The sequence below is a fragment of the Lissotriton helveticus genome, chromosome 8 (assembly GCF_964261635.1).
Source record: "Lissotriton helveticus chromosome 8, aLisHel1.1, whole genome shotgun sequence".
NCBI classification, from domain to species: domain Eukaryota; kingdom Metazoa; phylum Chordata; class Amphibia; order Caudata; family Salamandridae; genus Lissotriton; species Lissotriton helveticus.
The window spans coordinates 616,941,801-616,968,316 of NC_136069.1; the positions used below are offsets into that span (position 1 = coordinate 616,941,801).

General features: G+C 47.3%; 1 protein-coding gene across 1 annotated transcript in view; it reads left to right on the forward strand.

The window, feature by feature from the left end:
• The window catches only part of CLN5 (CLN5 lysosomal BMP synthase), a 126,655-nt gene that overhangs the window by 43,365 nt on the left and 56,774 nt on the right, over nt 1-26,516 (forward strand). The gene's annotated exons all lie outside the window — the stretch shown is intronic.

Below are 26,516 nucleotides of genomic sequence, written 5' to 3' on the forward strand. Positions count from 1 at the left end.
GCCTTGATTATGAAAACTTATCAATCTAACCTATGTTCAAATATTTGCTCTGATCACTACAGCTCCTGTTTACAAAGGGTGCCTCCTATAGAGAGCCATAGCTAGGTTATAGACGTGCATTAACACTCACATTTGAACTTCATTTGCAGCTTTCCTTTAGCACTTGATCCTCAGTATTACTACTACTACTACTACTAATACTCTTTATTTGTATAGGTTAGTTAAAACCATTGCAATCATTTAAAAACATACACACAATATAAAATCTAAAAGCAAGGCAGAATGCTTTCTTTGGGATGCACGTCACAAATGTAAAAAAAAGACAGTAACATTGTTGAAACAAATTACAGATGCAACGTTTAAGTTTGAAAGAGGCTGCTGCCGCACCTAAAAATCACACATTGTATTCAAAGGTTTGAAAATGATAAAAGCCCAATCAGTTCAAGAGAGACAAACGTAAAACAGATGATCATATTGTTGTAACAAATTACAGGTACAACGTTTAAGTTAACAGCAGTAAAGTGCGTGTGGGATGCACGTCACAAATGTAAAAAAAGACAGTAATATTGTTGAAACAAATTACAGATGCAACGTTTAAGTTAACAGCAATAAAGTGCCTTTGCAGAGGGGGTAATATCAGCAAAAAGTTGTGGTGAAAGAGGCTGTCATTCATTAGGAGGACACTTTGTATTCAAAGGTTTGCAACTGATAAAAGCCCAATCAGTTCAAGAGACCTTCGCAAATAAATTAATCGCAGTGAACAGGGCTGATATTGAGATATAACAAAGTGTCAGTGCAAAGACCTAATTATCAGATTTATTTTAAAAACCTGCACAGTATGTTATAGCTATCTAAGGTTTACTTATGAGCTAGAGGCTGATGTGGGATTAAAGGGCACACTGGATGGTCTGGCCTTGACCATACTGAATACATATGCCCCTAATACTGATGACCCAGGGTTCTTTCTTTCCATGTAGGACCTGCTGATATGGGCTCTTGATTCACCCTTGATGTGGTTGGGTGACTTTAATTGTGTGTTAGACCCCAATCTGGACAGATCTCCCTTGAAAGTGGGAGTGAAACCTCACATGACGAATGCCACTCAAGGGGTAATACAAAACATTGGGTTTGCAAGATGCTTGGCAGGTGTAACACCCCACACAAACGGTTTACAACTGTCACTCCTTAACACATAGTAGGCTGGACAGAGTTCTGCTTACAGAGTTCCCACAGTTGGAGGAAGTTGAGGTCACACACCTAGCACGGTTTTTTATCTGATCACTCTTCCATCTGTTGTAGGGTGGCTGGGGGGTGCCACGGTGGGCACAGGGTCATGGAGGATGCTGGTGAACATACTTAAGGACCCAGTAGGGCACGAGGCGTTAGCTCACAGGTTACGTTGCGTCGAATTTGGGATCCACAGACCTTAGGTCCATGGAATGGGAAACACTTGAAGTGGTGTTGAAGGGTATCTTCCTGGGTCTCACGTGTAGGGTGCGCCAGCAGCTACAGGTGGAGCTCCTTAGGGAAGAAGTTAAACAAGCACGGATGCAGAATGCTTAGACCAACTAAGAAATATGTAGGAGGGAACACATGGTCTGCCGTCAAATAGAAGACGTATGGAACCGGCTAAATATATACATGCTATGGCAGTAGCGACAGAGACTGCACCCGGTGGTTAGCAAGTTGGGCAGGCTCTTATCCTGGATCCTGCGCAGGGAGAATGCCCTTCCCCTCGTGATGCACTTGACACCCGGGGGCACCAGTGTCACATTGAGGGCAGACATAGTCTACACATTCATCTACAATCTACAGGGTGTATGAATTTCAGACCCTGCTATCAAGGCGTGGCAGTGTACTCTTTCTTTTTTTTTTTGGGCGACAGAAGCCCTAGACACCCCTCAGGACCCGGAGGAGCTGAGGACAGTGTTACAAGCTCTCTTGCAGTCAAAGGCTCTGGGGGAGATGCCTTCCCAGTTAGGTCTAAAAATAATTCCCCTTGGGGTATTATATCAGCATACCAACCATACATACAGCACACACATGCCACTCAAGCATTCACAGGTCCGTTTATCAGTTGGTAGTAAGTCAATTCTTCAGAAAAAAGTTTTTAAAAAAATATTTTGACGTTTAGATTTTATTAAATTGGTTCAAGAAGTAATGAATAAAAACATCTTTTCACATTAGGAGTAATACATCATAATACACATTAAAACACATGAAATTTAAAGATATAACAAAATATAATTTGCAACAAAGTCAAGAAACCAAGTTCAACAGAACCAGGCCACAATCATATACAATCATAGAATCAATACTGCATTTTTAAAATCTGTCACATAATGCAAAAAGAACATGTATAAGTAGGCCAAGAAAAAGCGACGCGTTTCGGAGAGTTTACACGGGTCCAACCTCCTTCTTCAGGCTTCTCAAATTTTGTTATGACGGCAGTATCTATGTACAAATAACATTTTTTACAAATGCTGAAATATTATAACATGAACCATTATAAAACATGAACCAACCATTTGATAACATCCTGTATACTTTCGTTAAAAATAGTATTATGACAATCATTTCAAAAGAAAATGTTTTTTTTATTAAAACATTGATCATTAAGTTACTGGCACTGTACATTATAAAAGACCCTTCATTCATCTTACTAGTTGAATCCAATTAACATGGGACCATCTAGTTCACACCACATTACTCACAAACAATCCTATCACTCACTGGATGAAAACAAAGTGATAAATATCCTAGACGATGGGCTGATTACACACTATCCTGAATACCTGTAGATCCTAAATGCAAAACCGGCATATCTGAATATCCCAAAACTATTGGTTCTGGTAAGAAGAATCCAGTGCAACTAAGGATGCTCCCTTGAAAGTTTGCACAGGCCAGTATGGGCCAATGTGTGACTTCATGCTCTTATGTACGTAATTTACTTATCTCTCACTGATTCAGACAGAGCTGATAAGGTATGGTAAGGTGGGCTGATTGCACTCCATCCTGCTTTCCTGCATAACCTGTTTGTAGGACATACATAACCTACAACGCTTTCTCAACAGTATGTTGGATTTAATAAGTAAACTCTGTTAAGTGCAGCAAACAATAATACCTGGTCGTGACCTATTGGAGATACCGGTGCATCTATATATGGGCTGCCGGCTCATAGTATCAGTCAGTTTGTTTACACCGACACATCTCAATAATGATCAATCATAAGTATGAAAACATATTTGCATAAGCATAGCAGTCATAAAATTCTATGAGATAGTGTATAGTTTATAAGTACCCACCAGACTACCACTCAATCCATATGTCACCTACGAGCATTCAGTAGAAAGGGAAATTCTCCTTCCAATGTTGATAAAAGTCTGGTTGGTCACAGCCAGCACAGAAATGTAATAAAATTCACAAATCCAGTCTAGATACATTCTGGGAATAAAAAAACTTCAATCAGTACATTATATACAAGGAACAGTTTATTGTTTCTCAGCTATCTGAAGTGGCATTAAAACACTGCCATCATAAGGGAACTAAAGAACCTTAAATATTAACCTACCATTTATGTTGATAGATGATACGTACGAGTGAGAGACAGTCTCGATGGTTAAAAAACTCCATATATGTACAAGGTATAAATCCTGCAGACAGAAAGGGTCCACATATCCGTAAAATACCCTTAGTTCAGCACTAGCTTTAAGTTAATCATATACGACGAATATGCAGTATGGCACATACCTTCCTACTGCAAGAACAATGCACAAATTCATATCTTCATTTTTGCGCTAACTATGATGTTGAAAATAAATATTTCTTTTGCTCGTGTGCCCTGTGTAAAAAAATATTCCGTGTCAAGTTAATTTTAAGATCGCGCATCAACATGTGCATGAATAAATCCAATCTGCATAAATTCAAATCTGCACAAGTACGAGTCTAATCCACAACCATCGTAGCGTCATCCTCGTCTGAAAATATATTTATATTAAAAAACCACCGGGGGTCCCACACATTAACATCCGCAAACCGAAGAATTTAAACAATACGTCAGTGCCTAATACAATATATTGATGAGCTACCGTGCCATATCAGAAACGTTTTACATAAATGGCCCGTTAAGCTCACATTGATTTAATCAAGCTCCCACGGGGAACAGTGCCCCTACAACGTTTTGCACACTATGTACGGATATGCATGCTGCTTAAAAAGGATTAAAGAATAACAGCCCGGCTCTCCTTTACCAGACCGTCCGCCGAACAACAAACTGTCACCCCTCAATTAATCACACAACTATACAAAGCGCCAGAATCTTCCATCAAGCGTTCTCAAAGGCATACTGTGGGAGATGACACAAAACTTACCGGGATTGAAAAAACCTCCGTCTGACACGTCCGTTTACCCCAGCGTGTCCCAAGCTTATATCGGCAAGCTAATTAGGCTCCTAAGGCGCCAAACAGAGTACTCCCTCTATCGGAGTAGAGATCAATCAATCAATACATTTATAGAGCGCGCTACTCACCCGCGAGGGTCTCAAGGAGCTGGGGGGAGAGGGAGGGGGGCGCGCTACTGCTCGAATAGCCAGGTCTTGAGGTGTTGCCTGAAGGTGAGATAGTCCTGGGTCAGTCGTAGGTGTGCGGGAAGGGAGTTCCATGTCTTGGCGGCCAGGTAGGAGAAAGATCTTTCTCCGGTGGTGGCTCTGCGGATCCGTGGGACTGCTGCGAGGGTGAGGCCGACGGTGCGGAGCTGGCGGTAGGAGTGTAGAACGAGAGGCGGTTGTTGAGGTATTCGGGGCCCATGTCGTGGAGCACTTTGTGTGCCTGTGTGAGGAGCCTGAACGTGATCCTCTTGCTGACGGGGAGCCAGTGCAGGTTTCTTAGGTGGGCAGATATGTGGCTGTGGCAAGGGATGTCTAGGATGACTCGTGCGGAAGCGTTCTGTATGCGCTGAAGTCGTTTCTGAAGTTTGGCTGTGGTTCCTGCGTAAAGGGCCTTCCCGTAGTCCAGTCGGCTGATGACGAGGGCCTGGGTGACCATTTTTGTAGTTTCTGTGGGGATCCATCGGAAGATCTTTCAGGGCATGCGCAGGGTGTTGAAGTACGAGGATGAGATGGCGTTGACTTGTTTGGTCATCGTGAGGGAGGAGTCCAGGATGAAACCCAGGTTGCGTGCGTGGTCCATGGGTGATGGTGCGGTGCCTAGCGCTGTGGGCCACCAGGAGTAGTCCCAGGCGGATGGGGATTGTCCGAGAATGAGGACCTCCGTTTTGTCTGAGTTCAGTTTCAGCCGACTGAGCTTCATCCATTCCGCGACGTCCTTCATTCCTTCCTGGAGGTTGGTTTTGGCGGTGGTTGGGTCTTTGGTGAGGGAGAGTATCAGCTGGGTGTCGTCGGCATAAGAGATGATGTTGAGGTTGTTTGTGTGCGATGGCGGCGAGGGGGCTCATGTAGATATTAAAGAGGGTTGGGCTGAGCGAGGAGGCTTGGGGTACGCCGCAGATGATCTTGGTGGCCGTGGAGCGGAACGGCGGGAGGTGGACTCTCTGGGTTCTTTTGGAGAGGAACAAGGTGATCCAGTCCAGCGCTTTTTCTTGGATCCCAGTGTTGTAGAGGCGGGTTATTAGGGTGCGGTGGCAGAGGGTGTCGAAGGCGGCTGAGAGGTCTAGGAGTATGAGGGCAGTTGTCTCCCCGTTGTCCATCAGAGTCCTGATGTCGTCGGTGGCTGCGATGAGGGCTGTCTCGGTGCTGTGGTTGGTTTGAAATCCGGATTGGGATGGGTCGAGCGAGTTGTTAGCCTCGAAGAATGCAGTCAGCTGTTAATTGGCGGTCTTCTCGATGACTTTAGCCGGGAAGGGAAGAAGAGAGATGGGGCGGAAGTTCTTGGGGTCAGCTGTGGGTTTTTTCAGAAGGGCGTTGATCTCTGCATGCTTCCAGCTCTCTGGGAAGGTGGCTGAGGCGAAGGAGTTGTTTATGACGTTCCGGAGGTGGGGTGCGATGATGGCGTCTGCTTTGTTGTAGATGTGGTGGGGGCATGGGTCAGAGGGAGAGCCGGAGTGGATGGTGTTCATGACGTGGGTGGTGTCTTTTGTGCTGATGGGGGTCCAGTCGCTTAGGGTGGTGGTGGGGGTCGTTGGTTTGGTGACTGGAGGCGGCGTCTGGGCGTCAAAGCTGTTGTGTATATCTGTGATTTTGCGGTAGAAGAACGTGGCGAGGGAGTTGCAGAGGTCTTGTGATGGTGTGATGTCGTTGTTGCTGGCGTTCGGGTTGGAGAGCTCTTTTACGATGCTGAAGAGTTCCTTGCTGTTGTGGGTGTTGTTGTCCCGCCGCTCTTAGAATGATGTCCTTTTGGTGGTGCGGATCAGCTGGTTGTGTTTGCGAGTGGCGTTTTTGAGGGCTGTCATGTTTTTTTTCGTCCGTTCATGGCACCAGGTTTTTGCGAGCGTGTGGCATGATTTCTTTGAGTCTTTGAAGGCGTCGGTGAAGCATGTAGTTCTTCTGTTGCTGGTCTTGCCTGGGGGGTTCTTCAGCGGGACAAGGTTGTCGGCGCAGTTGGTGATCCACTGTGCGAGATTGAGAGCTGCGTCGTTGGTGTCGGAGGTGTCGGCTGGTGGGTTCTGGCTCAGTGATGTGGTAAGTTGGTCTGTGGTGACTTTGCTCCAGCATCGGCGGGGGATCTGTAGCATGCGGTGGTGTGTTGTAGGTGAAATGGATGCAGCTGTGGTCGCTCCAGTGTAGTTCGGTCGAGTGGCTGAAGGAGACGTGGTTGCTGGCGGAGAAGATGGGGTCCAGTGTGTGGCCGGCGTAGTGGGTGGGGGTGTTCACCAGTTGCTTGAGTCCGAAATTGGCGAGGTTGTCGAGCAGGTTGGTAGTATTGCTGTCGTTGTTGTTCTCCAGGTGGAAGTTCAGGTCCCCTAGGAGGATGTATTCTGGTGATGTTAGTGCGTGCGGGCTGACGAAGTCGGCGATGGTTTCGCTGAATAGGGTGCGCGGGCCCGGGGGTCTATAGACGAGGGTTCCTCTGAGTGTGGTTTTGGGGTCGGTGCGGATCTGGAAGTGTAGGTGTTCAGCGGTGGAGAGTGTGTCTTCGGCGTTGGTCGTGACGCTGATGGTGGTCCTGTAGACGATGGCGAGTCCTCCTCCAGTTTGGTTGATGCGGTCTTTCCGGGTGATCTTGTAGCCGTCCGGGATGGCTATGGCGAGGTCGGGGGCCGAGGAGGCGTTCATCCAGGTTTCCGTGAGGAAGGCGACGTCCGGTGCTGTTGTGTCGAGGAGAACCCAGAGTTCGATGGCGTGTTTGTGGACGGATCGGGTGTTGAGGAGGATGCACTTGAGGTGGTTGTTGTTGTTGTTGCTGTATTCGACGGGCGGGGGGTGTAGGTTGGGAGGCAGGTGAATTTGCAGGCTTGGCAGGTGAAGGGTCCGTGGGTTTGCTTCGTGGTGGCTCTGTAGCAGGCGGGTGGTCGTCCGGTGTTGAGTTTGTTGAGGGTGGTGGTGTCGTATCTCAGTCGGGTGCCCTGGCTCCGGCGAGGGCCAGGGGTTCTGGCGCTGGGCGCGGTCCAGGCGCAGACGGGCTTGCCTGTGGCGCGCCCGCTGCACGCGTCCGCTGCGCGGCCTCCATATGAGGGGCTGTGGGAGGGAGGGGCAGCTGGGAGGCAGGAGTGGGGCGGGCGAATGGGACAGCGGGGGGCGGAGCCGCCGGGACGCAGCGGCAGGAAGGGACATGGGCACGCGACGGGGGCAGGGGGGCACAGAGGGCACAACAGTGGGGGTGGGCAAGCAAGTGTGGGCTGAAGGAAGAAGATGGGACAGAGGGGCAGAGGAAATTAAGTCAGGGCAAAGGAAAGATCCGAGGGCGAAGGGCTCACGCAGGAGTCCCAGGCGGCAAGAGCGAGGCGGCAAGGTCAGCAGGGTCAGGCGGCGCAGGAGGACCGTGCGTCGGTTGGGGGGGCGACCTGCCTGAGGACAGGGTCAAAGGTAGAGAGGGGACTAGGCTCATTGTGACCTGGGCGCCATCTTTGCGTGGTGTAATTCATAACACACGCACCACAATATCCTGCAAAAAACATACTTATAAGGATCATTGTAAGGAGCCATCCCTATCTCACATCGCGGCTGCGCCGAGTTTCAAAAAGAAAATGCCATCCATGTCAGAGTAAAGATAAGGGACACCAATGTATAAATTCACTATTCATAAATATTCATCGCTAACTATAGACCCATATGTTGCAGTCACCTCTGCAATGGTTGATACATTACAATACTAGAATAAAATAAGACAATTGATCTTCCTAACATCACTTGCCCTTCCAGGGGCCTAGGCACTTTACTGCGTGAATAAACAAACCGACTCCAAAGAAGTATACAAGTCTAAAGGTCATAAGAACTAGAGGTAACCGAATATACAGCAACAATGGCAAAAATCCCTCTACCTAAGAATACCCACATGTGGATATCCCATGCAAATATTCATGCTTAACCTACTCACTGGATCAGTTTCTCCCACTCTTCCCAAGAATTCAAACCTTGCCTCACAGTGTTAAGAATGGATATGTACCATTGCTCTCTGCTTTTGCATTTCTCTTCCAGGTTACCACCTCTTTTGTTCAGACTCACCTTTTCTAGAATGACCCACTTAAACTCATTTACTTTGTGTCCCTGTTCTAGAAAATGTGACACTTAGGGGGCATTAAGTTTTTTCCTCTTAATGGCTGACTTATGTTCAGCCAGCCGAGTTTTTAGTTCACTGCCTATTTCCCATATATATGCTAACCCACAAGGGCAGTGCAAAAAATAAATAACACTTTTGCTGCGGCAATTGTTCAAAGTGTGGGCCTCTAATGTGCTACCATTGTGCCGTAGTGTCTTAATAGAAAGACAATTTTCACATATCGAGCAAGTGCCACATGGGACATTACCCCTCGCTATGGTATTGTCTAAGGTTCTCTGTTTTTCTTTGGGCATGTCCCTATAAGTGTGTACCAACTGGCTACGCAAATTGCTGTTCTTTTTAAAAGCGAACAGTGGTCGCTCCAATCTGACATTTTCTTCATCATTCAGGATATTCCAGTTCCTGTTGACTACAATTTTTTAGTTTATTGCTGATGGAGCTAAATTAGCTAACAAATACAGGGGTATATTATCAAGGGGGTTTATCTCCGCTTTTTTGGCTTTAAAAGCCAAGAAAGCGGAGATAAAATTATCTCCCTATTACCAAGCTGTCGCTAACACCAGTTAGTGACAGCTAATAGGAGATAGCGACCATCTTGGGCCCCGCTTTGCATGTCAGTGATATTTATCACTAATGACATGCAAAGTGGGCGTGCCAAGATGTTAGCGACTGGAAACAGTCGCTAACATCGCTATCTCCTATTACCAACTTTTGGAGATATTCGCGCTAAGCGCGAATATCTCCAAAAGCTAACACCTGCCCTGAGCAGTTCTTCACCATGTTATCCAATGGGAGGTGGATAACATGGCTAAGAGCATTTGCTCGATAATGCATGAATATCGCTGACTTTTCAGCGATATTCATGCATTGCGGCCGTTTTTTATCGCATTTGCGATAAACCTTGCTAATAGCAAGGTTTATCTGCGATAAAAATCGCCGATGTGCGGCGATAATTTTTGTCTCTAAACAAGTTAGAGACAAAAATTATCGCTAGTTGTTGGTAATATGCCCCACAATTCTCTGTTGTTTTTGTGGTTTCTTAGAATTGTTGAGCATCACATCGCGGTCATAGAATCTAGCCCGTTTAAAAGAGTGGGATATTAATTTCTTGGGATACCCTCTATCTCTCAGCTTGGTCTTGAGCATATCCGAATGATTATAAAAATCTTGCAGATCCGTGCAATTCCTCATTAATCGCAGAAACTGACTGAATGGTATTCTGCGATTTCGGGTGGAAACTCGAATAGTGTAGGAGTGTGTTCTTTGCCATTGGCTTCGTGAATAATTCCACTGCCAATTTACCTTCCATGACCTTGATAGTAATATCTAAATAATCTACACTATTGTGACTATAGTGTGCTGTAAATTTGAGGTTTCTGTCCCCTAAATTAAGCCAGGCAAGGAAGTCAGAAAGGAGTTCGATCGGTCCATCCCAAATAAAAAACACATCGTCAATAAAACGATGCCACTCATGGACTCATAAAACGGCGCAAGCTCATTATAAATATGCTGATTCTCAAATTCACCTACATAAAGGCATGCCAGACTGGGGCACAGGTGGCCCCAATACTGTTCCACTTCTTCTGGCGGTATAATTGATCTTTAAAAAGAAAGATATTATTTTTCAAGACCATATCCGTACATCCTATTATGAATTGCTTACTTACACCCTCCAAAGTGAGGTTCTCCAGAATATTCCCAATAACCTCAACAGTTGTCTGCTGGGAAATATTTGTGTAGAGAGACTCAATGTCCAGTCTCACTAGACATTGAGTCTCACTCACAAAGGGCTTACCCTCAACCATACTAATAATATGTGGGGAATCCCTCACATAAGACCTCAACTTTAATACTAGAGGGCTAAGAAAAAAATCAACATACTTGCTTAAAGGCTCCAAGAGAGACCCCAAGCAACTAACAATTGGTCGCATGGGAGGATCTATATGATCCTTGTGTACTTTATGCAGCCCATATAGGGCAGGAATTTTGGGATTCCGGTTAGTAAGGAATCTCCACTCAGCCTCCCAAATCCAATTCTCCTCCTTGGCTTCTGAGAACAAATCATTACATCTCCTAGTTAGAGCCGTAAGTTCCTTATTCTGGAACTTCTCATAATGCTCCTGCACTTCCAATAATTTCAACATTTTATTGTCATAGTCAGACGTGTTGAAGATCACCACGCCCCAGCCCTTATCAGCGGGTTTTATGGTAATTGACATATCTTCCTTCAACGTGCTGATCGCTATTCTTTGTTTCTTGTTAAGGTTAAAATCAAAGAGCTTCTCCTTCTTAATGATGTTCTGCACCTCTATCTCAATCACCCGTTCAAAGGTCTCTACGTTTTTCCTACCTGTGAAATAGAGGGTATAAAAAAAGATTTCGGTTTTAGACCTGTAATGTTAGTGGACTCATGATAGGGCCTATCTTCAAAAAACCTCCTTAATCTGATCTTCCCAAAGAACATTCTACGGTCTCTTTCTAATTGGAACCTGTTGATTCTTGCTGTCAGGACAAAACTGAAACCTCTCCCTAGTATCTCTGCTTCGTCTTTAGTCAAGGATCTATTAGATAGATTAATGATGGGAATTTTGTCTAACGCCAGTAGCTCTGATTCCTGGTCCGAATATATTCTTGGGGTGGTTGATTTCGAATTGGTTGGGTTCGCATCTGATTCCCATTGTATCGGCCCCTCCTGTTCTTGTACTCTAAAAAAACACTGTAATTTTCTTTAGGCCCTCTGTTAGTTTGTTCAACTCTTTGTATTGGTTCCTCATCAACACTAGAGCCGGAGGAATCAGAGCATGTCACTCCCTTTTTGCCTCCTCTCGTGTATCTAGATCTTCTAAAGGAGTTACCTTCCCATTCCTGATCATTTCTTTGTTCATAATAATGTTCTTTCAAGTAAGGATATGCCAGTTCTGCGCTGAACCTACTTATATCATTTTTTTAGTTTATTGGTTTTCTTGTTAATTAAATAGTCCCTATATCCATCCAAAGTGTATCATGCGTTTTCAGGTTCATGAACTCAAAGTCTCATAGAGGTATACTTGGAGTCCAGCAACAAAGGTATAATACCTCCTACTATGCGGCAGGGTGAGATAATCATGCTTCTCAAACCAGGTGGGGAAGTGGCTGACCCGGCTGCGTACAGGTTGCTCACAATGATAAATTTAGACATGTAGGTGCTCAGCAAACTGCTAGCTACTCAACTGACAGCTCATATGACTCAACTTGTGCATGATGACCAGTGTGGCTTGATACCAGGATGTAACACTGGAATGGTATGCTTTAATCCCTTTTTTGTATTATTAGACTACAGGAGGTGGCCCATTAACCCTGTAGAGACTAGGGCGAACATCTGTAACATACAACAAGGTCTCTAAGGGTGTTAGTTAGTGGTCAATTTTAAGCAGCAAAATGAATTGCTGGGAATGGAAGGAGAAACCAGGGAGACAAAAATAAAATGTGACAACATAAAATTGAGTTTGGTAAATGCATATATTTGTTATAAATAACTTCATATATTTAAACATATATAAGGGTAGAACTGTGTTACATTAATTGGCATGTAACCTGCGCGATACTGTGCTCAGGTGCTCGCGAAAATGGTGACTGCGTAAGTGACACATGAGGAAGTATGTACAGTGACACGAAGGGGCGCAACAAAAAAACACAAATGGTGGTGAGATTTACACAGTAGAGATACCCAAGCAATAAATGCTAATATATACAAAGGAAACCAAGCTGGATATCCTCAAGGAATTAGCGCAGAAATTATTTGCTGTAAAAGTTGACAGCGTTTCGGGCTGTTGGAGTGTTTAGGCCATCATCAGGACTAGGTAACTCTTATTTCAATAGCAGTGCTGTAGATAAAAATATATACACTCAATGATGGACCGAGTGGGGTAAGGAAGAAGGAGCGATAAAGAATTAAGGAAGGAGAATAATGGATGAACCCAAGCTGGAAGGTGAGGACAGATAGGAACGTGGCAAACACGTAAAAGGGGAAGGAAGATTACCTCGTGACTAGGTTCAGGGAAGGAGGTGTGTGTGTAAAGAAGCGCAATGTCTGAAAAGGCTGCCAGGTGTATCACGGCGACTTGCAAGATGTATCGTGACAGAAGTCTTAATCGTGGTAGAGGAGGGTCCGTGAAAAATCCAAGCGAAAACGGGACACCTCTGCCTAAAGTAAGAAAGGGAGAGTAAGTGCGCTGGTCAAGGTAGGCAACAGAATTCAAGTGGGTCGGAAGGGTGAGAACTCACTATTCTGGAGGCTCTGAGGTGGAAACAATGGAAAATCCCTGGAAGGTGGTCCAGAGAAGGTCCACGGTTTACTGCATTGATCCGCAGTAAGACAGATGTTGCTGGGCGTTAGTATCTGAGAAGGAAGGAAGGCGCAAAGATAGTGAATCCTACAGCTGGCGAATGCTCTGCATGCCGGCGACTGAATAGCAGTCAATTAGTATTGCATTCCAGTGGAATTAATGGTCTGTACACCCAAAAGGGAGGGTGGTCCGGGTGGCTCAGTAGGTGGGTATTGAGCATGCCAGGAATAAGTAATGCCACTTGGAGAATGCAAAAAACAGATCAGTTGTGGTTGGAGAGCCAACCCGGAATAAATTAATTAGAGCTGCAGCGCAGGGAGCCTGCGACATGTGATGTACAACCGCAGTCCCAAAGGGTCAAGAAAACATGTTTAGGTAAAAAAGGGTGCCCCCGTGTCATGGTTAGGGAGAGGTGAGTGTGCCAGAGTGGGGAACCAGCAACAGAGAGAACGCAAGAACACACAAGGTTAATGCTCATGCTAGGAAATTGAAATTACCAAACAACATGGAGAGCGCGAGACCGTTGAATGAGCCAGCGCGGTGACCAAATTCACGCCCTGAGCATCCGAAAATAAATCATCAGAGCAGCGTGTTGATGTGATCAGGACGAAAAGAATGGGAAAGCAGGGTAGCCCTCTGCATCATGGTAGGGGGAGGTGAGTGTGTCAGAATTGGTAAAATGAAGACCTCTAGAGGGTACTTTGCTCAAATGCAGTTCATGCTCATGCTAGGAAATAATTCAACATCAAGGGAATGCAAGACCTGGTTTAGGGCCAACGTGGTCAAGCAAAACACGTGTTGGACATCCGAAAGTAATGGGAGTCCGGGCAGCATGAGAGGCTAAAGCTACATGGTGCGACTTACTGGTAATATTGTGCAGTCAGCTGAGAGGGAACCAATCTCATCGAAGGCCATCATGAGTCTGGCCCGAGTTGTGGCCGCAGCACGCTCGACAAGGAAAAAGGGGTATCTGGTCACGTGATATGCGAGGGCGTGTGCACGTTTAGGAAATGACTAGACCGATAACCGGCATGCAAGTAGTCCGAGAGGAGGAAAGGGAAGAAAGACCAAGACGCTCTTGTGACTGTTAATGTGAGGGGGAACAACAATGGTACGTTAAAGGTTGGAGTAAGCCATGGATGGTGACTTTAGAATGACGTGAAATATTACATATTTGTATTTGGTCAACATAATCACAACTTTGTGACATTAAACTGATTCAAGATATTACAGGTTGGCCCTTAATTCAAGTAATTACAACTTTTAAACATGTTGTGACCAATGCATGGAAATTTAGGAGGTAGGTATTAACATAGCAAGAAAATGGATTTAGACTGGAAATTGTATGGTGCAAGTCAAGAATTTTACCATAACAAAGTTATGGAGTTTGGTTCTAGCTCTGAGAAAGCCTGGGGTATCGACGGAGAGCGCGGTGTCTCTCCCCTGAGCATTGCCAGGTTGAGGTGAGGCTTCTTATCCGTAAACAAACTGATACAACCAGTAAATCAAGCGCACCAAGAGTGGGATTACTGGTTTTGTATTTACCTTTCTTTATTCATCACCGTTCACTTAATTTTTTCCCAGTAGCACTTTTTTCTAAGGTCCTGACGAAAGCCGTGGCACCTTGTAGGGTCTTTTAGACTGAAACATGTAGACCTGTTTGCGTCCATCACATGCAGTTATTATTTCACACTGCAGGTGCTCTGTTTTTAATCCTGGCATTAGGAATGAATCAATAAAGTTTCTGTAGCTCCTAGTAGCTAGTTTAGTATCACTATCCTCACATTCCAATCATTCTTTGCTATTGCAATGCACCCGTTACCCAACTAGTTCAGTGTCTTCTCATCTGCAGGATTTACTATATCCTATACAGAGTAGGAATAAAAACATACCTGAGCTCCTCCCTCACAGTGAGGGGGTTGTAGCCCTTGGCAGGGCCATGGGTCCCCGTCAAGAGGAGAACCCCAGATGATGAAGCATAACACCTCGGTGGGTGATGGTATTATGTCCTAATTAAGGCACTCCCTCGGAAATACCCTGAGATCATCTTTGCTGTCGCTTTTTCTTGTATAGCTGTTTCACTTAGACCCGAGGATTTCTTGTGTTTACTCGTTACTGTTTCGGGAATCAATCCTCACAGGTCTCCAAAACTTCCCTAGGACCACCCTATCCCTGTTGTATTCATTATTCCACAAGATGTCCCACACATAGTTTGACACACGGTCACTATCTGGCAAACTGTGCAAACTGTGATGAAGAGGGCCACATGCCACTGAGAACGTCCGATCTGGATATTGAGCCTCCATCAGACAAATAATTGACAACGTGTTCTTCCAGGCCTCTAAAGCGTGCGGGTGTGAACTCCTTGGGGACCTGTACCCCAGTGGGACCTTCATATCCTTTAAGGAAGCCTGTTTTCTTGTTGTACATTTACACTTAAAAAACAAATTTGAGAGAAAGCCTTTAAAGATAAAGGGAACTGGGTTAACATAACCAGTAACAAGGTATTGTTCCATATGTTGTAATTTAAAAATTATATGCCACTCACAAATATTCTGTACACTCTTCCACGCAATGCATTCAAACTATGAGCCTTATATTTAGTAAAATATCACCTCCTTTATTAAAACATATATTTCTGTATACAGCATTAAAAATGTATTCAAACCAAATCGATTCATAAGCCATTTTGTAAAAAAGACCACAAATCATATTCTCATAAATTATCTCTCATGTACATATTAATCCTTTACATATACATAGAATATAGATTAGCATATTTCTTTGTAGTGCAGAACACACAATTCTATCTTATTCACTAATACATATATAGTGTTAAACAATCGTGTGCAAATGATGAATAGGCCAACAAGTCACCTATGTACAATCATACCTACAATATTTGGAGTTAAGAAATGTTTTGTTGGAAACAATACAGTACAGAAAGCAGCTGTCAACACGGTGTTTCAGTGGATAAACAGTGGTTGACACAACCTTCTTCAGGACAGACTTTAAGTTTAAAAATAGTATAGTCACTCTGAAATAAAAACAATGCATGTATCCGTATTCAATGGGGAGGAATTATACAATACTAAAAACAGGCTTTGGGGTTCATAAACATACTACCCCTAATGATTAAGATTTAATACTAAGATCAATTAAGCAAATTACTATGGGACTTAACACCACTATCTCAAAATGTCCTCCTAGTGATACCTTCACATTCATTATCATACACTCACTACTATCTTTCTAGGCAGTAACTTACTTTAAATTTATCTTAAGGGGGCATGGCCAAGATGTCGGCATGAGAGGACGCTTCTCCTCGCGGCTCCCGGATCCGACTAGGCCCAAACCCTAAAATATAGCTTCTTCTCCCCCTCTGGTGTTTAGCAGCGCCGGGAGAGGTGGTGGAGCCTGGAGTGGGGACATTGGCGGAGGAACTCGCCACAAAGCGATCTCGGCGCGATCTGCCGGACGGCATCGGAGCCGGGAGACGGCGGAGACGGAGGCCGGCCTCCGGGAAACGAGAGAAGGTGCCACAGCCGGCTGCACACCGTGTGAACTCTCGGCCCGGTGTGGAAACAAAAGTGGCGAAAGACTCTGCAACGCCCGAACCGCCCAGAGAGCAGCTTGCGGCCCGGCGTATGAACCCGCGCCGGAGAGGGCACAATGGAGCGGTACTCGAGGCTGCGGCTGCGGCCTAGTAGACCGGACGCTCGCTGGGGGTAATCCGAGGCCAGGATCACTGGGGCCTGGAGTTCCGCCCTCGATCGCGGACGCTGAGCGCCCTCCGGAACCCCGCCACCCCCCCCCCCCCCCCGGGCTAGGAGACGATAGACCGTGCGGAGAAGTGGCCTGGAGGGCTCGGAAGTGGGGGTCGGTCTGCGCTGGCCGAGCGGCGGCTGCTGCACCAGGGGCGAAAGAGCGCGGATGACATGGAGCAGCCGCAGAGGGAAACGCCCTGAGGAGCCACCGGTGGCCTGCCTGCCCGGGAGGTGTCGAGACGGACCGGTGAGTTTCGCGGCATCGCCCGCAACCAAGCCTCCCTGAGCCCAGCAGAGGCAACAGGCAGAACGGCGGAGCCGAGGAACGCGGCTGCGGCCCACCAGCAAGGCCTTTAACGGCGGATCCTTGGAATGAAGCGGGCCCGCCTACCCGGAGAGTATCACGGCGGAGCGGAGGCCCCAGCGGCAGCGACAGGCTTTGCAGCAGGGCTGAGGGTCGCAGCTGCGACATCACAAGTAGGAGAGTGCTGATCGCCGGAGGCATGGCCCTGTTGTGCAGGAACGTTAAGGCTGTGCAGGAGTGGGAACGGACCCTGCGCACCTGCCCGGGGTGGATGCCCTTGCGGACACCAACTGCTGAGGACACGGCGTGGGGGAACCCTCATTATCGGTGTGTCATGAGAGGTAGGAGATCCCGCCGACGGACGCCAGACTGGTGGGGCCTGCAGAGCTCAGGAGCACAGCCTGGAATACGGGCGAGCCGGCGGGAACGGAGACTTGAGTGAGCCCGAATAGGAGAACTGCCACAAGAGGACGGCGGAGCGGACCTGACCTGCACGACCATGGGACCATCACCCTGTGGGGAATCGCTAGAGTCCTACGGGACTAGAGACAGGCCCCCGGTACCGAGGACTAGAGCGGGCAGTCCCAAGGCTCGCGTCTACTAGCGGCACAGAGGAGGGCCGGAAAACTAGTGGCAACGGACTCACAGCCACATACCATGCGCAATAGCGGCGGTCGCGGGGCGGTCGGCGGGGACCGGGCCTGGTCCTTAGGCCCTGGCGGTCGAGGGCTCCTCCAGCCGCAGTGAGGGACAAGATCGGTGGCACCTGGCGGGGATTTCTTAACAGATCCCGGGAGAGCCTGGAGTAGCGGGACAGGTGGATCGAAGGATTTGACCAGCAACCACTCCACGATGGCGAGCAACAAGGGTAACAAGAAAGGGGATCGCACTCTCCCCGAGATGCTCAACAGGACCCAGCAGAGAGGAGACAGGGGACATCCGTCTCCGAGCTCCTCCGGAGGGTCGCAGAACACGTGTGGAGGGGAACCACCGGTCACTAGATCCTTCTTGGAATCCCTCTTCAGCACCCTCAGGGATGATTTTCAAACACTCAAGCAGGGGGTAGCGGGAGAGGTGCGGGAAGTGCGTAGAGAAGTGGACAGCCTGGGAGAGAGGGTGGCCACCGTGGAGAGCACGAACCACCGGCTTGACGATGAAATTGTGCAGCTGCAACAGGAGGTGTTACGCCTAAGGGACCAACATCTGGATCTCCAAATGCACAACGAGGACCTTGAAAACAGGTCTAGACGAAATAACATTCGAGTCCGGGGAATTCCATCGAAGGACGAGGGCACGGATGTGGCCGGTTACTTAAGAGACCTGTTCAGAGAGATCTTGGGAGAAACGTCGGAGTTTCCCATCCGGATTGACAGGGCTCACAGGGTGGGACCGCCGAGGCGTGCGTCGGCACCACCACCAGACATTTTGGCCTTTCTCCCGGACTTCCCGTTGAAGGAACGCATTTTGGCTGAAGCAAGAAAGCTACAATCCTTCACCTTTCGCGGTCATTCTGTAGCTCTGTATCAGGACTTGTCCGCCATCACCCTTCAGAGGCGTAAGGCATTTAAGATAGCGACCGATTTTTTGAGAGAGCAAGAAACGTCCTATACCTGGGGCCACCCTTTCCGCCTTATCTTTAAGTGGAATGGCACGATGCACCAACTACGATCACTGCAAGAGACATCCGAGGTTCTAGGTATCACCGCAGAGGGGGAGGATGCAGCTACGCCGCGGCAGAGGCGTGGCCCTAGAGACGGCTGGCAGAGCGTGTCGAGGAGGAGAGCCCCTGCAACTCCCCTGAGACCAGACTCACCTACCATCAGGGCCAGCATGGCGGACGCCGTTTCCGAAGTGGCCATGGACACGGCTTCCAACGACGATGTCGCGCTGATGGCGTAGGAACACTCCGGGGGGAGAACATCACAGCCTTACTGATATTGCAGGTTTGGGGTCCTGGGAGATGGGGGACTGTGGGGGGGGAGTAAGTGGCCGGACGTCCACTCAAGTACTTCACCACAGACTTGTCCACTTTGGACATGACTGGGACTAAAGGTTGTTGGAGTTCTACAGGGGCACAGGAGGGGAGGAGGGGTGGGGGTGGGGAGGGGCTGGTGGTTTGCATGAGGGGGTTGTTAGCGGAAGGGTGGGGGAGGGGGGGAGGGGGGGAAGGGACAGTTCAAGGGAAGTTCAGGGGGAGTTGGGGGGGAGGGGTGGGGATCGTCCAGTGCTTTTGTGGCACCTACTCTGGCCTGACAGAGCTCTCACACACTACTTATCTCAGAGCAGCCCTACCTGGGTTCCGATTCAACGCTTGCGCTACAGTTGGCCCTACATTAATGGCAGCCCTTAAGGTAGTAACCCTTAATGTGAAAGGGTTGAACAATCCAGTCAAGAGGAGGGCGGTCTTGTCTCTGCTAGAAAGCACACAGGCGGATATTTGTCTCTTACAAAAGACCACCTTGCTAGCCCGTGATTGCCATAGGATGCGATCTCACAAATTTCCAACACAACACCACTAAGACGGCGGGGGTGGCAATCCTAGTGTCCCGAACATTCAAGGGGGAGGTTTTACATAAGTTTGCAGAACAGAAAGGGAGACTTCTAGTGTACAGGGTTAAGTTAGGAGGTCTGGTGTTCACCATAGGGTCGATATATAGCCCCAATGAGCATCAAGAGCGTTTTTTGAACTCCACCTTAGTGGACATTACAGCCACCTCAGATAGACACATTATCATAGGAGGGGACCTGAACATGGTATTCGACTCGTCTCTAGACAGGTCGGCGCAGAGGTACCCACAAACGGCAGAGATTTCACAAGGGGGTAAATCCCAATTAGAGGACCTAGATCTCCACGATCTCTGGCGCCGCCTACACCCCACCGACAGGGACTACTCCTATTATTCACATGCACATAAGACCTATGCGAGATTGGACCACCTCTTGGTCACAGGGCCAGTATGTGACCTAGCTACGGCATCTGAAATGGGGGTTCTCTCCTTATCAGACCATGCGCCCGTTATGGGCACCTTTCGCTTACCGCCGGTGTCCTCGTCGCGCGAGGTTTGGCGCCTCAGGGATACTCTACTGCATAAAAAAACGGTAGTGAAGCACATCACGGACTCAGTTCGCGATTATCAGACCCACAATGATAATACCGACACTTCATTAGTAACGCAATGGGCAGCCTTAAAGGCAGTGCTCAGAGGAGAATTTATAGCAATATCGTCAGCGGAGAATAGAGAACGGCAACTCAAACGAGACGAGCTCACACACAAAGTTCGCGAGTTGGAACAGGTACATCAACGCACAGGAGCCCCTAGGGTATGGAGGCAACTTAAGGCAGCGAGGAAACTCCTGTCGGCCTTGGATACGGACAGAGCGGAGTAGGCAGCGTTGCGTCTGAAACATGCGTATTACACGGGGGGGACAGGTGCGGCCGGCTGCTTGCGAACAAACTCTGAGTGGCGCATCAACGGCTCTTAGTGAAGGAGCTTTTAGTCTCCAACGGCGAGACAGTTACGGAGGACGACCAGATAGCGGAGACTTTCCGTCAATACTATGCAGCACTATACGCCAGTGAACCCCCGTCGCCACATGCGGAGGCTGGCTATCTGGACTCGGTCGCCCTCCCTTCCTTAACTCCGGAGCAAGCAGAGTACCTGGAAAGGGACATTCGGGTTGAAGAGGTGATTACAGCCATCTCTAAACTCAAGCATGGGAATGCTCCGGGCCCGGACGGCTATACCTCACTTTTCTATAAAACGTTCTTCTCCGTGCTGGCCCCTATCCTTACCCGGCTCTTCAACTCATTCTCCGCTCCTAGAGCTATCCCACCGGATCTACTCCAGGCGACCGTGTCGGTCATCCCCAAACCAGGGTAGGACCGGGCTCATTGCAGCTCGTACAGACCGATCTCTCTCCTGAACATTGATCTAAAGCTATACACTGGGATCCTTGCGGCTTGGCTGGCACTTCATCTGCCAGGACTGGTTGACCTGGACCAGGCAGGATTTGTCCCAGGGAGGTTGACGGTGGATAACACAAAGAGAGTGGTTCACATCCTAGAGAAAGCCTCCCGGATTCCTGGGGAAAGAATGCTGTTAGCCGTGGACGCAGAGAAAGCGTTTGACAGGGTACATTGGCCTTATCTAGAGCAGGTCCTGGCAAAGGTGGGGATTGGGGAGAAGCTCCGCACCCTAGTGTTCAATTGCTACAGATTCCCATCGGCGGTAGTGCGGGTGAATGGTTGCAACTCCCGGAGGTTTTCCATAGAGAGGGGCACCAGGCAGGGGTGCCCATTATCCCCACTGCTTTTTGCTCTATATATGGAGCCTCTTGCTCAACGGATACGTCAGAACCCGAACGCGACAGGAGTGAGGATGGGGAGGTATACCCACACGATTAGCCTCTACGTGGATGACGTTATACTGACACTAGCTGACCCGAGGGAGGAGCTCCCAGCGTGTATTGCAGAGCTGGAGGCTTTCTCGTCGGTCGCGGGATTCAAAATGAAAATGGGGAAATCCGCAGCCCTTGATGTCTCGTTGACCGCTGCCACGAGAACTGAACTCCAGAACCTCTTCCCCATGCACTGGTCCTCGGATCTTGTACCCTATTTGGGCATTCTTTTGGCGCCTACCCTACCCGCTATGGTAACCGCCAACTATATAGCATTGGGAAAGAAAATTAAGGAGGAATTGGGGCGCTGGAACAAAGGCACTCTGTCCTGGCTAGGCAGGATAGCAGCGGATAAGATGACGATCTTACCACAGGTTCTATATTTGTTCCGGGCCCTGCCGCTGCTACCTCTCAAGGGGTGGATTCATCAGACGCAGGCGGACCTTGCACGCTTCATCTGGCAGGGCCGCAAACCTAGGCTGAAGAGGGCCCTCACCACGCTGGCCCCTGAGGCAGGGGGTCTGGGTATACCGGATTTGCACAAGTATTTTCAAGCGGCACAACTGAGATACCTCGTTGAGTGGAGCAGATGGGAGTCAGATAAACACTGGCTCTTCCAAGACCAGGCAGTAGCGGGCAGGCCTTTACAGGAGGTGCCCTTCCTTCGCAGGGCGCACCGCCCCCCCAATCTGTACGCGTCTTTCATCACGCGAGTCCCACTGCAGGTGTGGGATGCCACTAGTGTTGTTCATGATCTCACCACGTTCCCCTCACCGTTTACACCATTGGTCGAGAACCCGGATTTCACCCCCGGGATGGAACAGAGTGCCTTTAAGCATTGGCGGACTGTGGGGTGCAGGGCGCTGTTCCATATGTATGCCTCAGAGGGCATCATTCCATTTCAGGATTTCAAGCGCGACTATCACCTACCTGAAACGGAGAGATTGCAGTATTTACAGGTGCGCCACTGGGCGCTACAACCGCAGGTGCGTGAATCAGCGGACAGAAGGCTTCTACCTTACGAGAAGTGGCTTGTGACACGCACTTCGGATGCGAAGCTGATCTCAGATCTCTACAAATGTTTGCAGCCTCCTTCCTCTCATCTTTATAACCCGGGTAGGGAGCGTTGGGAACGGGAACTGGGGAGGACATTGAGTCATGCAGAGTGGGACCAGATCTCATACCGGGCGCGACATTCCGCGTACCACACCGGACTTACCGAAACATTCACTAAGGTGACTACCTACTGGTACTACACCCCAGAAAGATTGCACGAAATGAATCGTAGTATTGAGGATACGTGCTGGCGGGCTTGTGGGCAGGTAGGCACACTTACGCATGTGTTGTGGGATTGCCCTTTGCTATGCCCCTACTGGAAGGAGATCTTAGACGAGATAGACACACACTTTGACATTGAACTGCCACGCTTCCCTGCGTATGTACTGCTGGGCTTGCCCAACCGGTTGATGTACCCCCTAAAGTCCCGAAGAGGCAGACAGATTGCAATAGCGCTGGGTTCGGCTGTTCAAAACATTCTCATACACTGGCGCACCACCACACTCCCCTCTATCACGGGCTTGCTGCATAGATTATGGCATGTCCTGGGCATGGAGAAGTTGTCGCTCACAGTGGCGGGAGAGGTGGAGCAATTTAACGATCTGTGGCAACCGTTTCATTCACTGCTGGTCACGGAATTTAAAGAACTCACATGTCCACGGTATCTTCGACTTTTGAGGCTAACGTCACCTGCAGATTCAACTGATTGATGAGGCTTAGGATGGGATTAGCCGAAAGGGGAAGGCGGTGGTGGAGGAGTGAAGCAGGAAGGCAAACTAGGCACTGGACGGGGGAGGGAAGGGAGGGAACAGAAGGGGTGGAAGGGGTGGGGGGAGTTTGAAAAAGGGGTTGTTTATTTGTGTATTATGGTCGCTGTATGCGCAACGAACGACGGACCGGATGGGCACTTAGTTTGCAGAGACTTTTCGCACCAAATGCGCTCCTTCATGGCTGTATCATAACACAAACTCTTTGCGACCACTGTTTCTTGTTTTTGTAAATGTCTCAATAAAATGCTTTAAACCTAAATTTATCTTAAATCTCTCTGTAGAGATTCACCTCATGGAGGGACTTCTCATCCTTCAAATTCAAACAATATGCAGTTGGGGGTTTCCTCTCATGCCACTGATCTGCTATATTAGATATTTTAATTGTTTAGCCTTTTTTATTAAAAATCATGTGATGTAGTATTTTATTGGTAATAAGTTATCAATTTTATATGCTCATCCTTAAGTACAGGATAACATGACTTATTCCTTGTATCAAAAGCTGTATCTGGCTATGATCTTTTCGATGATTTATGGTTCAGGCAAACGCAAGGAGATGATGGACGGAGCCTTGTGTTTGCTTTGTTCGCCCTAGGTTGGCAGGGTATGCCCAGGCGTAGGTCCCCTGCTCACTTTGCCACTGGATTCAAGCTAACCTGGCTGATAAGGACTATTAGAAGGAAACCGGTCCCAGGATGCTTGTGTCCGGTACAGGGAAAACATGGCTTAGTAGTTCGGGCTGGACTGTTCCCATGAGGCACAGGGTCAAGACTGATTTGCATATAGCTGTGTCTGAACTGGGGTGGCGAAGTGAGCTAAAGAATGATGATGGATTCAACCCAGATATGTGACTGGGGGTGAGTGTCTGAAAAGTTTCAGTGCTCTTCCATCTCCTTGTGTTTGCTCAGTAAATTTGATGAACTAATGGAAGTTTTGCGCAATGCGGTTCGCCTCAGTAATGGCAAAAAAGTAAATCTCAAATGCGTGGCTTTGTTCAATGAGTATGGGTGGAGTGATGGTGTGATCAACAAAGAAGATTTGAATTTGTGGGATATTGATGAGGTTGTGGAAGATTTTAAGGTGCAGGATAAACCAAGGGAAGGAGTTGGTTATTCTAATGCGTTAAATATCTCTAAGAATCCAGCAACAGATGGTTCTGGTTCTCCCTACTTGAGTGATTCCACTGAAGTGTTTACCTCCAGTGGATAACCCAGATGAATTGCAGTGCGAATCAGGTGATGTTCCAGAGGAAGTAGAATCTCATTCTTGTGCCAGAGAGGGTACCAAAGATATAAGAGTCAGACGGCCTTCAAAATGGTTACAAGACTTTATTGTTGAAGGGTGTAAATACAAAATATATTTTTTGTGTGCAATCAGGGGGTGGTTATGGTTATGTTTGGTAAAGTTTTAGTTTAAGTTTTCTCATTTAAGGGGATGGGGGTGTTGTGGCTTGTGAATGTGTTTCCCTGTGGCCTTCCATTGACCTCGTGAACTGTGATTATTTGTATGGTATTCGGCTTGCAAGAATGCCGGGTTGATTCTCTACTAGTCAGTTCCCTACTGACGTTTGTACTGAGAGGATCACGTTACCCTAGCTGCGCACTTTAGGCTATGAATAATCTTTGGAAACGACATTAGTCGTTCATCACACCCTCTGCATTTATTTGGCGTATTTAGAATGTATTGCGAGTAATGCATTATGAGTCTTTAAACACTCCTTGGTGGCCTCCTATGTGATGATACATGTACAAAACATCACCTTAAAACTGCTACTTTCAGCTGTCTGTTTCATGCCAAGACCTGGGGCTAAAATCTACCTTCTTTAATCATAGTGGGACTTTACAAAGATAAAAACAACAGTGAACTCCGCTATACTGTGTTACTTCATATGCATAATCTAAACGTCTATATCCCCAGACAAGATTTTCCAAATATTATGATCTAAATCCCAACAATAATATACAATCCTGCACTGTAATGCTAGAAGGTCACCCAGCCGGGATCTACTGTATTTAATGTTATTCAGTCTATATCAGAATAATACAGTGCATCTTGTGTTCCTATATTTATTCTTAAATCATGATTGCCAATAATCTTGGAGGGTAGGTTTCAGTTTTAGAGAATACTTCTTTTTACCCCATAAAAATATTTAAGCCTTATTTGTCTTTGTTTACTAATTTGATTAAGCATTATCCATAAATAGTGTTCCCTTGTCTAAGAATGTGATGCCACTGTTAAGGACAAGCTAAGATCTGATCTTGATATTTTGTAACCAGTATAAGATCTTCGTACATTCTGACTGCATGTGGCAATCATCTTCCTAATGTTCCATACACTTGCACCAATTCCCATATTCTAATAGACATATCTTTACTATGCTGTGAGTTCAGTAAATGTGTTGAATACTATTCTGCTGGACTACAGCTGTGCACACGTTGACTCTTCCATCGGGAATACAATGAAAATTGCTCAGTCATTGTTTTTCTGACATCCCACTTTCCATTTCAGTCTCAATCATTTGTGTTTTAGGTAAATAGATTTTTGTTATGTGCTTGAGAATGAGACCTTCTCGGTCAATGATCCAAGTTATAGCACTAATGCTTATTTGGAACTATTTATGTTTTTGGATGACAGGTAAGTGTTGTCCAAGCATTGATGCAGCGTCGTAGTTGAGTCAGATTATTAAACAGCTCTGCTGTTCTGATTTTGTGAATATGCAATATTTTATGTATTTTTAGACCTAATCAGGTGTATTGTGATATATTGTGAGGTGGATGCATTTGTGGTGAAAGGTAGCGCTCACCTATATCGTGCAGAAGTAATATGCCTCTGTATATAGTGTGGTGCTCAAAAGGAAAAGGGAGTCACCCTACATCCTCCAAATGAGATCAAAATAGTCCCTCAAATTCTAAACACCGAACTCCTAAGCACACGCTAACATTATCACAAATTGTGCTGATAATTAGACAGAATGATTATTCTTTGTCTTCTATATTTTCTGTCTTCTTTTAGCCAGCAAACACGTTTCGTCATATAGGGGGTACCCCATGACTTCTGCAGGGCTGTTTTCTCATGGATCCTATGTCTGACCAATCCTTGAACCTGGTTCTAATTCCGTCCTGGAAATCACCTGTATGGCGTCCCTGTTCCTCGTTTCTGTCCGTACCAAATGGTATTGAGAGTCCCACTCAAAGAATCCTAAATCCTCTAACTGACATCAAGTAACC